This window comes from Echinops telfairi, unplaced genomic scaffold, assembly GCF_000313985.2.
Source record: "Echinops telfairi isolate 266 unplaced genomic scaffold, ASM31398v2 ScPeMD7_6;HRSCAF=24_1, whole genome shotgun sequence".
NCBI lineage: Eukaryota > Metazoa > Chordata > Mammalia > Afrosoricida > Tenrecidae > Echinops > Echinops telfairi.
In genome coordinates this window covers 15626699-15634852 of record NW_022103903.1, presented here as the reverse complement: position 1 = coordinate 15634852, position 8154 = coordinate 15626699, and positions in this window count along the sequence as shown.

Sequence of the window (8154 nt, the reverse complement as noted above, 5' to 3'; positions counted from 1 at the left end):
AATAAATAAAAATGCCGCAATCTTTTTACACAGCCTCACAACTTGTTGAAGCTACCTATTTGCAGCAAGATATGCCTTGAAAATTAACCATAACAACATGTCAATTCATATTTTCACTGCTTTTGGGGGTGAAAGAATAAATGGTCACTACTAAACAACCTCATTGGGTTGAGAGAAGAAAAAAAAAGGAAGAAGAACCAGAAAACTCATATATCATTTTAAGAACATTTTCTTTTTTATTTGTATATGTTACATCCATGAGCAGATGAAATAAATTTTCTGTATGAGTAATTAGAACATCGCAGAAAATTTTAATATTTTAAACTAAATATATCAAATCAAAGAATATTTGATAAAAATCTCAGAGATTTTCAATTTGAGGAAAATTTAGATTCAAAAGAAAATTCCAAACTGCAGCCCACACTTCCCCCCTCATTCACTGTGATAAGATTTTTTTGTTCTGATGATGCCTGATAACTGATCCCTTCGACACCTCGTGATCACACAGGTTGGTGTGCTTCTTCCATGTGGGCTTTGTTGCTTCTGAGCTAGATGGCCGCTTGTTTACCTTCAAGCCTTTAAGATCCAAGACGCTATATCTTTTGATAGCCAGACACCATCAGCTTTCTTTGCAACATTTGCTTATGCACCCATTTGTCTTCAGCGATCATATCATGGAGATGAGCACACAATGATATGATTTTTTGTTCTTTGATGCCTGATAACTGATCCCTTCTGCACCTCATGATTTCACAGGTTGGTGTGCTTCTTCCATGTGGGCTTTGTTGCTTCTGGGCTAGATGGGTGCTTGTTTACCTTCAAGCCTTTAAGACCCCAGACGCTATATCTTTTGATAGCCAGGCACCATCAGCTTTCTTCATCAAATTTGCTTATTCACCCGCTTTGTCTTCAGTGGTTGTGTCGGGAAGGTGAGCACCATAGAATGCCAATTTGATAGAATAAAATATTCTTGCATTAAGGGAGTACTTGAGTGGAGGCCCAATGTCCTTCTGCTACCTTAATACTAAACCTATAAATATATGCACATAGAGCTATTTACACCTCTTCATATATAAATATGTTTGCATATGTACATGCCTTTATCTAGACCTCTATAAATGCCCTTTGCCTCCCAGCTCTTTCCTCTATTTCCCTTGACTTTCTTCTTGTCCCACTATCATGCTCAGTCCCCACCTGGGTTTCAGCAATTCCTCTTGGTTACATTACCCTTGATCATGCCCTACTAGGGTGCGATGTAGCAACTATGAAAAATACAACTTCCCTCTACTTCCTAAATGCTTCCTTCTCCCCCAGTATCATGATCCCAATTCTACCTTGCAAGTCTGGCTAGACCAGAGGATGTACACTGGTACAGATAGGAACCGGAAACACAGGGATAGAACAAGATCATCCATATGACATGTAAATAAAATGCCCCTGAAGATCATCCAACAACAATTGTAGCAGTACATTGACAGAAAGCTACCAGAGATTCAGCCCTGATACAGAAGAGGATGTGGAACCAGGTCTCTTATTGCTGATGTCAGATTGATCTTGGCTGAGAGTAGATAATAACAGAAAAATGTTTACTTGTGTTTTACTGACTCTGACCAGGCATTCAACTATGTGAATCATGACAAGCTATGGATACCTTGAGAAGAATCGGAATTCCAGAACTTTGTGGTTCTTATGGGTATGGTCATTACACAATCTGTTGTCAATTTGAAACTTACTAATGAGGTGGTAGAATTTATTCAGCCTGTCAATCAGGTTGTAGCTTGAAGACCTCATTTGAAGGCACGAAGGCTGTGGTTCTCAAGCTTCCTAAGGCCATGACCCTTTAATACAGTTCCTCATGTGGTGACCCCAAACCATAAAATTATTTTTGTTGCTACTTCATAACTGTCATTTTGCTACTGTTATGAATCATAATGTAATATCTGATATTCAGGATGTATTTTCAATGTTACAAATTGAACATAATTAAAGCATAGTGATTAATCACAGAAACTATGTAATTATGATTATGAAATATTTATTTTTAATTACAAATAAGTGAAATTTTGTCTTGAAGCTTGGTAGCATGGGTAGCAATCTTCATGCCGAGTACTGATATGGGCATATCTGTATGTGAGCAGACCCGTCTGGAGATGGATAGAAGAGTGGCGTCTCGTTTCCTGAGACCATCAGAAATATGTGTTTTTTGATGGTTTTAGGCGACTTCTGTGAAAGGGTCATTTGACCCCCTAAATGGGTCATGACCCACACAGGTTGAGAACCGCTGTGCTAAGGAGATAAATAGCTCACTGGAGGCAGGACACAGGCTCACTCCCTGGAGACCTTGCAGCTGACAAAACACATGGAACTACCCTAGTGCCCTGAGCTGGAAAAGGCATGTGGAGACCCTTACCAGCACTAAGATGTGTACAATGCCACTGGATCCACAAGACTTCCCACCCACTGGCCTGTGATCTTCCTGCATTCAGCATCATTACATGTGTTTCGTGAATCTGAAAAGGACTTTATAGATTGGTATCAGACATATGGGCTAATATCAGATTTATGGACTAGATCTGGACTGGGCTGGGATGTTTTCTTAATGCACAATTACTCTTTCTATAAAGCTCTTTCGTATACACACATGAGTCTCCCTGGATTTGTTTCTCTAATCTACCTGGACTAACACACATGGGGAATTTGTACATGGATTAAGAGGCAGGTATATGAACACAATAAGGGAGTGCTGCACAGTTTAAAATCAGGAAAGCTGTGCAATCGGATTTTATCCTTTCACCATACTTATACAACGTATATGCTGAGTAAATCACCAGAGAAGCTGGATTATATGAAGAAGAATGTGGCATTCAGATTGGAGGAAAGCGTATTAACAACCTGTGATCTGTAGATTTGACAACCTTGCTTGATGAAAGTGAGGGCTTGAAGAATTGTTGATAAAGATCCAGAATTGCAGCCTTCAGTATGGGTTAAGGCTCAATGTAAAGAAGATCAAAATTCTCACAGCTGGATGGTGGGTAACATCATGATCAATGAAGAAAAGACTGAATTTGTCAAGGCTTTCATTTTTGCTTAGATCCACAACCAATGTTCAGTTAAGAGATCAAAAGACATGTTGAATGGGGAAACTCTACTGAACAAAACTTTTTTAGAGTGTTGAAAAGAAGGATGTTATTTTGGGTACTAAGGTACGCCTGAGCCAAGCCATGGTACTTTCACTTAGCTCATATGCATTTGAAAGTTGGACATTGAATAAGAAAGACCAAAAAAGAATAAATGCACTTTAAATATGTTGCTTAAGAAGAATGTTGAAAGTACCATGGACTGCTAAAAGGATTAACCAAACGATGTTGGAAAAAGTATGGCTAGAGTGTTCCTTAGAGACAAGGATGGCAAGACTTTGTCTTACGTACTTTGGACATGATATCTGAAGAGACCATTCCATGGAGAAGGATATCATGTTTGGCAGAGCGGGGTGACCATAAAAGAGAAGAAGACAATAAATGTGATGGATTGACAGAATGGGTACAACAGGGGATCAAGCATAGGGACACTTATGAGGATGGAGTGGAGTGAGGTAGTGTCCCCTTCTGTGGGGCATAGGTCGTTCTGGGTTGGAATGGACAGAAGGGCACCTAACAACACCTAACAAAACACTAGGCATGTACCATTACGTACAGAAAGATCTGGATGGCAGTTTCTGGCTCCTTTAAAATCTCTTCAGATTTCATTTTCATTCCAACAATTAAAAAATAAAATTCTTCCATCTTAAGCCCTGTGTTTTATTATAAATGTAGCTATCAAAATCCCTTTGCTAAAAATACTCTGCCTGAGGTTTTTTGAATAGTACACATGTCTGTGTACTCTTATTTTTCCTTTTGTCTTATTTCAGAACTAAAGAAGTAGACAAATAATATCAGATGTAAAAAAGAGATCTTGTGGAGAATAAAAGGTAACACTAGCAATGCTAAAACCATAGCCATTGTGTAAACTACTATTTTATTTTATTGTAAATTACATTTATTCCTTTAATATATTAATTCTTACAATAAAACAATTATTTTATTCATAATTTATATTAGTAATTTAATGACACTTTTTACAATTGAAAGAATTTAATTTTTTTTTAATTTCCAGGCACACTATTTAAAGGTACCCTACTATGGAGTCAATTCCAACTCATAAGATTATTCTCAATATTCTTTTACAGATATAAATGTTGATTTTTTTTTCTTTCTTCTATCCACAATGACCCTTATAATAATGATCTTGATAACTCCCATCAAAGGTTGTTTCTTATGGTGTTGGGTAAAAGAAGATGAGGAAAGTTGCTGATAAGATTTTATGATTCAATAGCACATAATTATTAACAGAGCGCATAGTGACTGTAGAAACTTGGAACTTTACCATGGATATTGTTCAATTTTGCCATCTCAGAGCAGAAAGGGAGGACTCGCAATCATCATGATGTGAATCAAGAGTAGCTCATGCTGTAGACACTGAAATTCCTGTGTATCGAAACCCCTCAATCCAGGGAATGAAAGGGGCAGAAGTAGCCAAACAAAGAGCCAGAACATAAGACAAAACAGTGAACTTTCTGGCTGTGGACTGAGTAGAGCTAAGAACCTTTAGACAAAAAGCTTACTTGTAGAATGGGGTGCCTGCAGGCCCTATAAATTTGCTCAAGCAAGTTTAGTCAGAGTTGATTGGTGACGGTGAGTTTGGAATTTTGGTTAGGTTTGCTGATTCACGAAACTAGATTTAAGAGCCTGCGGCTTATGGTGGAGTAGAGTGCCCCACCATTTGGGCACTTGTAAGCTTTGCAATATTTTCTAAGTAGCAAAAAGGCCAGGGAACCATGTGACTGAGAGGCCAAGAACCAGAGAGCAATTGCCTGTGGGAATTGCTAGAAAGAGACTTTCCTGAATGGCTTAGCTGTGTCCTGAGCAGTTCTGATCCTGAATTGTAATGTGTTAACTTCCCTGTTAAAACCCACAATTGTGATTCTGGTCTGTAAGTTCTAGGTGATCATTGCAATGCATTATTAAACACAGCTGAGAAGAAAGTGCTGTGGGAGGGACAGTTTGTGTCAAAATTGGTAAAGAAAGTTACAAAGTAGAGCCATGTCTTACCCTGTTTCATGGGAATCATCCTTGGCCTGATGTTAAGTTTGATTCTCCTCCCGCCTTGTGCAATCAGAGGAGGTCAGATGCCAGCTTCTGGTCCTTTTAACAACTTGCTAGTCCTATTTTCCGACATCTATGGATAATATATTTTAAGAAGTGTGACCGTATAGGCAATGTTCATGTCATATTATAGATTATTATCTAGTAACAGAAACCATATTTGGTATTAAAGCATGCAAGTGAGTCAATTTCAGGAAATTAAATGATTTGTATTTAATTTAAAAGCAAACTCTCATTTCCACCTTTTGTTCTTTAATAACCATTTACTATATTATAAAAATTTCACACAGTGCTAGCTATGTGCTTAGTTGGAGGTACATAGTAGTGAATGAACTATTGGATAACCCCGAAGCCTGCTTTCTAATGGAAACTCAGTGATCTCCTATAAGAAGCATAATTTCTACTGGAATGTAAATTATTGTCTTAGAACACCCCTTATCAAGAGCAAGCTCTTGAATGACAGGGAGTAAAGCGAGTTAAAAATTAGCTTTAAGTAAGGCATACATTTCCAACATGATGCATACTCACAAAAGGCAGAGGGCCAAAGAACCTAGGTCAAGCAATTCAGTTGCATAAAGGAAGGCGTCTGTCTAGTTAGCACTGTTTCGACCTATGCCTGTGCCCTTAGCAATAGCTATTGCCAATTTAGATTTATAGAGTACACTTGATATATAGAAATTTTTAGATTTTAAATAATTTGGCAATTTTTACATTAAGATTAGAACTCAAAACCATCAACACATTAATCAATTGATAACATTTGCTTTTACTGAGTTAATTATATTGACCTATGAATTAACACATCCTCAGCCTTGGGCTGAGTTCTACCTCTAAATAACTGTGTAACCTTGGAAAAGTCATCTTTATCTCTACAGGCTTCAGACCCCTTCATCTGTGAAACAAGAGCTGTAACTATATAATCAATAGAACCTTTTTGACTCTAACACATCAGTGAAATTGAAGCATATTATCTTATCAAAAGGCTGATAACCTAAGGAGAAATTGATAACTCATCACACATAACAAAGGCTTTAATTAATGAATTCACTCATAATTTATAGTTTCTATGATGCATAGCCAATATTGTTAATGTAGGAGTGAAAGAAAATAATTCATGTGAATGTTTTAACAAGAAGCATTCTATAATAAATTATAAATAACTTAAATTTTAATGTCCTAATTAAACTAAATCATATATATGTATTCCTTTACACAGTCCAAAATTACTATATGCTAAAATAAGTCCATTTATAGTCATCATAATGGGATGTAAGTAAATTGAGTTATTGGTCCTCTTATTTATTGATGCTAGAATAAGACAAGTAGACACATTTATGAAGATTACATTAGTTTTGATATGAGATCATCAGTGGTAATGCAATAGAATGGAGGCACTGATTTGTAGAACAATTAGTAGAGTTTCATAAAAATTTTATAATAGTTCTTACTACACACAATTATGGTATCTAAAAGTAGAATTTGATTCATGAATCATTCAAAATTATTTTAAAATACTTATGACTGCATGTATACTACATCTTGTATTTTTAATGTATTCATTTTGTATATATACTGTTACAAAAATTGATTATTAAAAGAAGTAACAATTTATTTAAAAATATTATTTCAGGTCCATATTATGATAGGAACACACTCCTAGGTGCTTGGCTAAAAGAGAAGACACATGTTTATGCACTTGATAAATCACCGTTCCAGCTTCTGGCATCAAGTCAATTCCTACTAATGGGGCCCCTGTACAAGGCTTCCAAGGATGCAAATCTTCATGGAAGCAGTTAGCCCCAACTGCCTTGCACAGAGCAGCTTGTTTGGTTGGTTATCCAACTTTGCAGTGAGCACTCCTGAGCTTTCCTGGCAGCATCATGAGGGCTCCAGTCACAATCTAGAAGGTCTTCACTTTAAAAATGTGCATTTATTTTTATTTTCAGTTTGACTGAACACCTATGATTACCATAATAGATATTGATAGAGGTTTATCTGTAAAAATGTTTTCTTCAAAAATTTTAAATCACTGATTAATCTTTTGAGCTATGAAACTACTCCAAGTTTTAAATCATTTTTAACATTTTGTTAATGCTGTCATAATTTAGAATGGTTGAGTTAAGACTAATGATAAAACTGAGTGTGCCTAGAATTGGAAAGGAAATAGCATATAAAAAAGCTCTCATATTCTACCTTAAAGTGGGATTGTAAATCTTATGTTGCCCCAAAGAGAGATGGTGATTGTGTTAGAGAGGATCTGTCAGTGTAATAGACAGGAGTTCAATAAACCTTCCTGGTCACTGGCAGTTTAACTTGTTCGAGGTGTGAAAATCACTAGCTCCAGGGATAGCTCCATATCTTTTTGAAGAGAAATCAAATTCATGAAACGTGAACAAATAACTGACATTTTTTAACTTGCCACTAAAATACTGAAGTTTATAGTTTGGATTTTGTGGACTTGTTCTAAAGTTCTTCAGCTTTAACTTGAACTTGTATATAAACAATTGATGGTTTACCCCACTGTTGATCCCTGTTTATATCGGTACTCATTATCTTGATGGGATCAATAGTATTGAAGAGAGAATTCCAAGCAGCACTAATAATATTGGTGAATATCAAGATTCTGGGAAGTGATGAAATATCAAATGAAATATTTCAACAAATCAGGGCAGCACTGCAAGCACTCACTCATCTAAGGCAGGAAATCTGAAAGATACCTAGTAAATTAACTAGAAGGTGTCCTACTTATACCCACGTCAAAGAAACATGATCTAACAGAATGTATAAATTATCAAATGATCTTAAAGGGGGAACGGACCTAGGTGCAATAATTATTGGTTTGGTAGTAGGATGGCAGGTGGACATTGGGCCTCCTCATGTGCACTCCCCTAATACAAGAGCACCTTGCTCAGCTAAACGGTCATTTTATGACATCTACCTTCCCGACATGATC